This window comes from Silurus aristotelis (assembly GCF_946808225.1).
Source record: "Silurus aristotelis genome assembly, chromosome: 11".
Lineage (NCBI taxonomy): Eukaryota > Metazoa > Chordata > Actinopteri > Siluriformes > Siluridae > Silurus > Silurus aristotelis.
Genome location: NC_139584.1, coordinates 12,658,457 through 12,665,956, shown reverse-complemented (window position 1 = coordinate 12,665,956; position 7,500 = coordinate 12,658,457). Strand labels below are relative to the sequence as shown.

Here is a 7,500-nt window from a genome sequence, read left to right as displayed (position 1 = left end):
CCCTTTCTTGTCTTGTGCCTTTTAAAAAGATGAAATCGTCGATTTGGATCAGAATAAAGCCGGTTCATTGCATTTGCATGAGTACTGTTGGAGAAAAAGCTTCTCTTGGGGGTTTTCGGTTTTCCAAACACGTACATGCAAATAACTGTTACCCACTGGAGTGCATTGAACGCTGCATTGCTCTATTGGTATATGTAAAGGCAATGGAATGTGGCTGCAAGAAAAGAAAGATCAAATGTGTTCTGGTTTGTTATTAGTGGTATATTGTTTCCCAGGGTGTTGATTACAATGTAAAGTGAGCCGATTTGCAGGCGACTAGTGACTGGGAGACATCTATTGAGGGTTGTTTTAAAGGGATTTAGAGGACTGTGATGGTGATCAGAATCAGAATCAGGTTTATTGGCCAAGTGTGTTGACACACACAAGGAATTTGGTTCCAGCTGTTAGTGACTCTCAAAGTACAGACAAAAATATAAAGTATACAATCAGCTTGGCCTATACAAGACAATACAGACTATGTGAGACAATATAGACAGTATGAGTATTAAATAGGGATACAGATTATATGACAGATCAGTTATGTACTGTAGAGTGCATGGTAGTGCACATGACAGTATTGTGCATCAGTTATGATAAAGAGTTTACTATAGAACTTTGTACAATATATAGCAGCCATAGTGTGTAGTGTGTGTGATCAGTCAGTACCAGTCTGTGATTTTGACCAGTATGGGTTACAAATGACTGGTTCCTTCAATCAGAACTTTGTGCTTCAATCATTTTCTTTTCCTTCAGTGAACATGAAACGGAGCACATTTCTCTATAATTCACTTTTTTTTTTTTTTACACAGATTGTCTCTTGTGCGAGACTTCCACCTGTAACGATGTTGTAAATTGCGCCGCGTGTAAATAAGGGGAATGCCGTGATAAAATGGCGTTCACGTCAATGTGGGGAGAATCAAACATTCCATTAAGACTAATGAGGAAACCGAATGTCATTAATATGTAACTAAATACATAATGAGTCCACTTTATATTAATTCGTATTAAAACGGAGCCTATTTCTCTTTATAAAGTGCAATAATCATTTCTAATGCTTCGTTTTTTACAGAAGATTAATCCAAAATGCCAACTGTACATCTGCTGGCTTCAACCAAAAAAAGAATTGAGTGATAGAACCTGGTAGTTTCCTTTTTTTTTTTTTTGCGGGTGTGTATTATGTGTAATGTTCACAAACGAATGACACATGGATGAAAGTAGCTTGCTAAGCCCCAAATGACAACAAACGGCTATTTTGTAGGTTGCTCTCTATCGCAGGCCTTCATTTGGAGAACCACAAAGTGGTGTTTGGGTTTAGTTTGGCTGAGTGTGAGGAAAGAAGGATGAAGCCCTTGTCTTAAATCAAGGACAAAAAGCAATGACAACATCCAGAGTTCATTATGTGCATTTTAAGTTGAACTATGTACAGGATATATCAAATTATGTGGTTCTTCCCTCAAACTGTTACCACAAATTTGGACGCATACAATTGTATAGGATGACTTCGGATGTGAAGTCAATTTTTCTTTCCCTTGGATTAGGAGTCCCAAACTTGTTCCAGCATGACAATGCCCCAGTGCACAAAGCAAGCTCTATGAAGATATGCTTTACATGGGAAAATCTTGTGTGGCCTGCTATAGAGCTCTGACCTCAACCCTACTGAACACCTTTGAGTTGAAATGGTGTGTGTCCCAAGGCCTCCTCGGCCTACAACAGTACCTGACTTTAGTAACGCCCTTGTGGCAGTTTTACAGTCAGATGTCCGCGAGACATAAGCCAGATGTTCATAATTACAGTATGTCTGTATTGTGTATGCGATACATGCAGCACAACGGCTGTGATGTGTAACGCGGTACTTGTGGTATCTAAAATAAAAGGATGTTTTAGGGAACCTGCGGCACTTTCTAAACTCCACAGAAAATCTCGGAGGATTATTACTTTTATGTAATTGATTCAGGTTTAATGAATCACTTTGAGATCGTGTCGATTAAAATGTTCATTTTAGTTTCGACTAATAGACATATGAGAAACGTATTCGCTTGTAGACTTGGTAAGAAGACGCTCTAGTGTACTGCCAGAGTCGAAAGTAATTTCGCTGACTAAACTGTGGTATCTAATGTAACATTATAACATCTGGTCAGCCAGTTGGCTAGTAGTGTGTGTGTTTTTATATGGCTTAAGCGAAATCAAAGAATATACAATTTCCCATAGAAAGGACGTGTATGTAGCCATAGTCCTTATTTGTGCCAAAAGAAAATTTCAGCTTTGACGTGCTCTTTTTTTGCATTAAATGTTAATACTAGGCATTCATCATAAGATTTATAATAAATACAGTGTTTTTCTCATCATGTCTGTCTGCGAGGTGACTGCATCTAGAGCAGTGGTCCCCAACCTTTTTTGCACCACGGACCGGTTTAATGTCGGACAATATTTTCACGGACTGGCCTTTAAGGTGTGGCGTATAAATAAACAAAATAAAATGATACGACCGGCGTAAAAACTGATATTTTCCAAATATAATAATAAACGTGAATCCACTGTGTTGTTTTTTTGTTCATTTTGCTAGCTTGGGGGTTTAAATTTAGCTGTAATATATTATGTGCTAGCGGAAGGTCCCCTGGTGGTCTAGTGGTTAAGATGCAGCGCTCCCACCGCTGCGACCCGGGTTCGATTCCCGGTCAGGGAACCATCCCCAGCCACTCTTAGTGCCGGTCCCAAGCCCGGATAAATTGGGGAGGGTTGCGTTAGGAAGGGCATCCAGCGTAAAACGTGCCAAATCAAACGTGCGGAGGATCCGCTGTGGCGACCCCTAACGGGAGAAGCCGAAAAGAAACTATGATATTATGTGCTAGCGGCCGGAGCAGCCCCTTTAAGAAGTTAGTGGATGGAGGTAAGACCGAGGCATCATCTTCACATGCATGAGTCATAGACAGATGTGGCGGAGAGAATCCGGACATTTTCCAAAATAAAACATCAGATAATAAATAAAATGGTAATAATGTTATGTATTTTTTCTGTGCGGCCCGGTAACAATTGACCGATGGACCGGTGCCGGTCCGCGGCCCGAGGGTTGGGGACCACCGATCTAGAGCGCAGCTTTGTGGTGTACTATCTTTGCTCAGTTTTGCCATTGTTTTTATATACATGCATGTTTCTGATTCTAAAAAGTTTTCCTGTCATCCATGCAAGCGCATACATGTAGTACAGCTCATTCTTGGGTCAGTCAGCTTCTTGGCTAAGAGGGGGCCACGTTCTAATTACATCATTAACGTGTTTATTGCGAACACATTTTAGTCGTTGAAGGAACGAACTAATACCAAAAAAATAAAAATGTTGGACATTTAATCTTATTTATTCACCAATATCCCAGCGTTATAGCCTTTGGGTAACACACAGAGTCAGAGTGTGACAAGAACCGTAAGCTGTTGTCTTCTCTGCTGCACGAATTATAATTGAGTTTTGAACGCGTTATCTGGGCTGCTTTTCTTTCCACACAGAATGCAATGTGACGGAAACAAGAGGTCCAAAGAGTTCAGATTTCTGGAGCGCGCCCTTTAACACTTCTTAAAATTCCACTGCTCCAAAATCCCACCTGGTCTGAAAACAGTATATTGCAGGCTTTTTTTGTTTTGTTTTCCAAATCTTTGTGCTCTTGTCTAAACTGTGCAGCTTACTGGAGCATGGAAGTGCGCTCAGTTTATACTTTGAATGCATGAAGTAGGGTGAGCTATTCAGTGAGCCCGATTTCACACAGGCTGTTTAGCCCAGTATGCAGTGCATAAAATAAAGTCGTCCCCCCCCTAAAAGAACAAACATTTATCCTGGGAAATGGAGGCTTAGCTGGAACGAGATCAGTTCTGTCGCGGTTGAAGAGAGGGGTTTGGATTTTGGGAGGCATCCCAATAGTACATGAATTCTTTATTTAGCTCTGGTGTGGTGTTTGAACACTGTTAACACTTGCTAATCTCTAATGACAACAACACTGAGATGTGAGTCAAAGTAGCAGATGTTTGGACAAATTCGAATGAATATTTTAATATATGAATATTTTTTTTTTTTTTTTTTTTTTACTTTTTAGTTGACCATTTCGCTCTTTTGTGCTCTGCACAGATTTCCTGACCACTATCCACAATACCAGACTGGAATTAATCCACTGTCTTCAGTTCGTGTGGCAACTACAATCCATTCGTATACGACTACATCCAGGAAAAAAAAATATCAGGAAACTCTCAATAGCGTCATGTAGTTCAGCAGAATTTCTTCATTTCTACTTTTCCACATTGCTGTTATTACTAGGTGTGCATGCTCGGGCAAAGTCTCAGCAAGACAGTATATAAGGTCAAACTAGAAAGTTTAGTTTCTTTTAGTAACATATGTTTGCACGTGTAGTATTGAACGATACAGATTTTGCACCTAAAGCACCGACTTATTTGAAGACGCTCCAGATGAATGAATTTTGACATTTGTGTAATTACATAAATAAATGCAGATCTATAACCAAGAAATGTGTACACGAGTATACCAGATTCTTACTGATCAATATAATCACAAGCTAGTCTTTATTCTTAAGTGTTTATACTTTCTAAATGATCAAAAGGTGTTGAGTGAATTTCCTGTATTTTAGACAGTTGTTCTGGCTGTACGGCAAATTGCCTGTTTGCATAAACAGATTCATTCGCATTCAACAGCTAATACTCAGGTATTTGTTTTGTCGATCCTCCAAAAAATCCTTTGTATTAGTCAGATGCTATTGGATAGTGTTCAAAAAGTTTCTCAGAAGGGTTACAAGCTGTTAACGAGATATTATATTATTAACTTCATAAGAGAGAATAAACAAGGATGGCAAAACTGCTTCCAAGCGATAAAATGAACAAATCCGTTCTGCAGATGTTGCACAGGATGAAATCTTGTGAAAACTGAAAATCGGTAACAAAACAAAAAAACTTATGTGCTTTTACTGGTTAGTAATCAACTTTAGGGTTTACATATAATATATTTTTCATTAAATCTTATGCGTTTTATATATATATATTACACACACACACACACACACACACACACACGCACACGCACACACACACACACGGATGGTCCCAGAGTTACTATGGTTCGACTTACAATGGCCATATGACAAAATTTTACAAATATTTTACATTTTGCGCAACAGGCGGCAGCGTTCGATGTAGTAAAGTTATCTCGGTGTGTGTTTTTTTAAGCAATTTTAGTAATAAAAGCATGTCTTCTAAGTGCCTGTGTATGTCTCCTGCTGGTAGTAAAAAATAAGATGAGGAAAGCCATCAGTTTGGAGCAGAAAATTACAAATTCGACACATCGGGAAAAGACACAGGCATAGCATAATTTTTGACCTACGATGGGCATCGTAACGTATCTCCATCATAAGTAGACGACTTTCTGTATAATATATACATATATATAAACATATTTTGTAAAAAAAAAAAAAAAAAAAAGTTTTTTTCTTACATATCATGCCCCTGTGCATATTTCTTTAATTTATTCACTGCTAACTATTAAAAACATAATACGGTATAATGTGAAGCTTCATATATTTGCAGCTAAAGATGTTTTTTGGTAATAAACCCTAACCCTGTTAAAAAAAAAATATACAGTACATACCAAAAGTTTGGACACACAGTTTTCTTTATTTTTATGACTATGAAAATTGTAGATTCACACTGAAGGCATCAAAACTATGAATTAACACATGTGGAATTATATATGGAATTATATACATAACAAAAAAGTGTGAAACAACTGAAAAATGTCATATTCTAGGTTCTTCAAAGTAGCCACCTTTTGCTTTGATTACTGCTTTGCACACTCTTGGCATTCTCTTGATGAGCTTCAAGAGGTAGTCACCTGAAATGGTCTTCCAACAGTCTTGAAGGAGTTCCCCGAGAGATGCTTGGCACTTGTTGGCCCTTTTGCCTTTACTCTGCGGTCCAGCTCACCCCTAAACCCTCTCGATTGGGTTCAGGTCCGGTGACTGTGGAGGCCAGGTCATCTGGCGCAGCACCCCATCACTCTCCTTCTTGGTCAAATAGCCCTTGATGCCTTCAGTGTGACTCTACAATTTTCATGGTCATGAAAATAAAGAAAACTCTTTGAATGAGAAGGTGTGTCCAAACTTTTAGTCTGTACTGTATATATTTCTTCATTTCTTTTTTTAATTGAATATTTAAAAGTAGAGTTTATATATTTTGATAGGCCATGTTATTATTTCACTGGCTTATAGGGTATAAAATAAATAAGTCAAAGTAACACTGATGTGCATGTGGGTACAGTACTGTACTGTATATGTTGTGACACCGAGCTACCCGAAGCCATTTGTTTTATTTCTCTAAAAAAGCATCGTCTTTTATCTTTGATTTTAAAGGTACAGATCCTCATGTTTTGGTGCGGTGTTGTCATTATCGCCTTGTTTTGTCTAATGCACTTGATAAACAGACCTTGTCAAGAGACTTAACACCTGCATTAAACAAAAAAAAAATGCAATAACTGCCTCATACTGCTTCTCCTCAGAAGACTTTTTCTTTCTTTCTTTTAATATCAGTAATGTGATTAGTGTCTACTGCCGTAGCTGATGGGAGGTTATTGCACATTTCAGGGATGCAGGTTTAAAGGCTGTGCTAGGCTGCACCTTATACCATTGCACTGTAATAAACCTCAGTGAATCAAACAGAGCTGAAATCCTCAGCTGATCTTTTTAATAGCAGGGATCAGAACCACAATACAAATGCCACTACTGCTCAGCATGTAATTACAGAAGCTATGCAGCTATTCACACGCCCATGCAAATCGTTTACAGATGTTTATAGAAACTGATGTGCAATGACCACCAGGCTCATTTACAGTAAAGGACTACTGATGCCTTCCAGGTGTGTTCTGAGCCGGATTTATCCGCCCTTCAATAGAGATCGCTTAAAGATAGTGGCAGCTTTAAAGACTTATCTATACGTAAATTATTTTTTCAAACGTTAAAAGGTCATTCTTTACACATGTGGGTCACTAAATAAGCTTATATTATTATTTATTTAATGATGCTCTATATATATATATATATATAATATATTCAAACGTTTAATGCAGGAGCTGGGAGCTGAACACCTCCTACATCAGTTCTCCAATAACATTCGCATGCTTTCCTGGGATCTGCTGTATTAGGATCTGATATTGTGGTTCTTTTGTCTGAAAACTTGGTAAAAGGGTCCTCTGAAACTCATGGGGTTTACGTTCTATGACCCTCACGAGTTCCAAAAATCCACGAATTTTGGACGCAAAATTCCCAAAAAAGCCCATATGGTACCTTAGTAAATCATCTAGACATTATTTCACTGTAATACAATAATGTGTTTTAAAGTTGTTTAATGAAATTTGTTAGTGAAAACAGAGTCTACAATGTTATTCCTAACGTTCCTGAACATTCAGTCCCGCTGAGGATTCCCG

The 7,500-nt window shown here is 38.2% G+C and overlaps 1 protein-coding gene across 1 annotated transcript in view; it reads left to right on the top strand.

Annotated features, from left to right (window-relative positions):
* The window catches only part of gnai3 (guanine nucleotide binding protein (G protein), alpha inhibiting activity polypeptide 3), a 27,724-nt gene that overhangs the window by 787 nt on the left and 19,437 nt on the right, over nt 1-7,500 (top strand). The gene's annotated exons all lie outside the window — the stretch shown is intronic.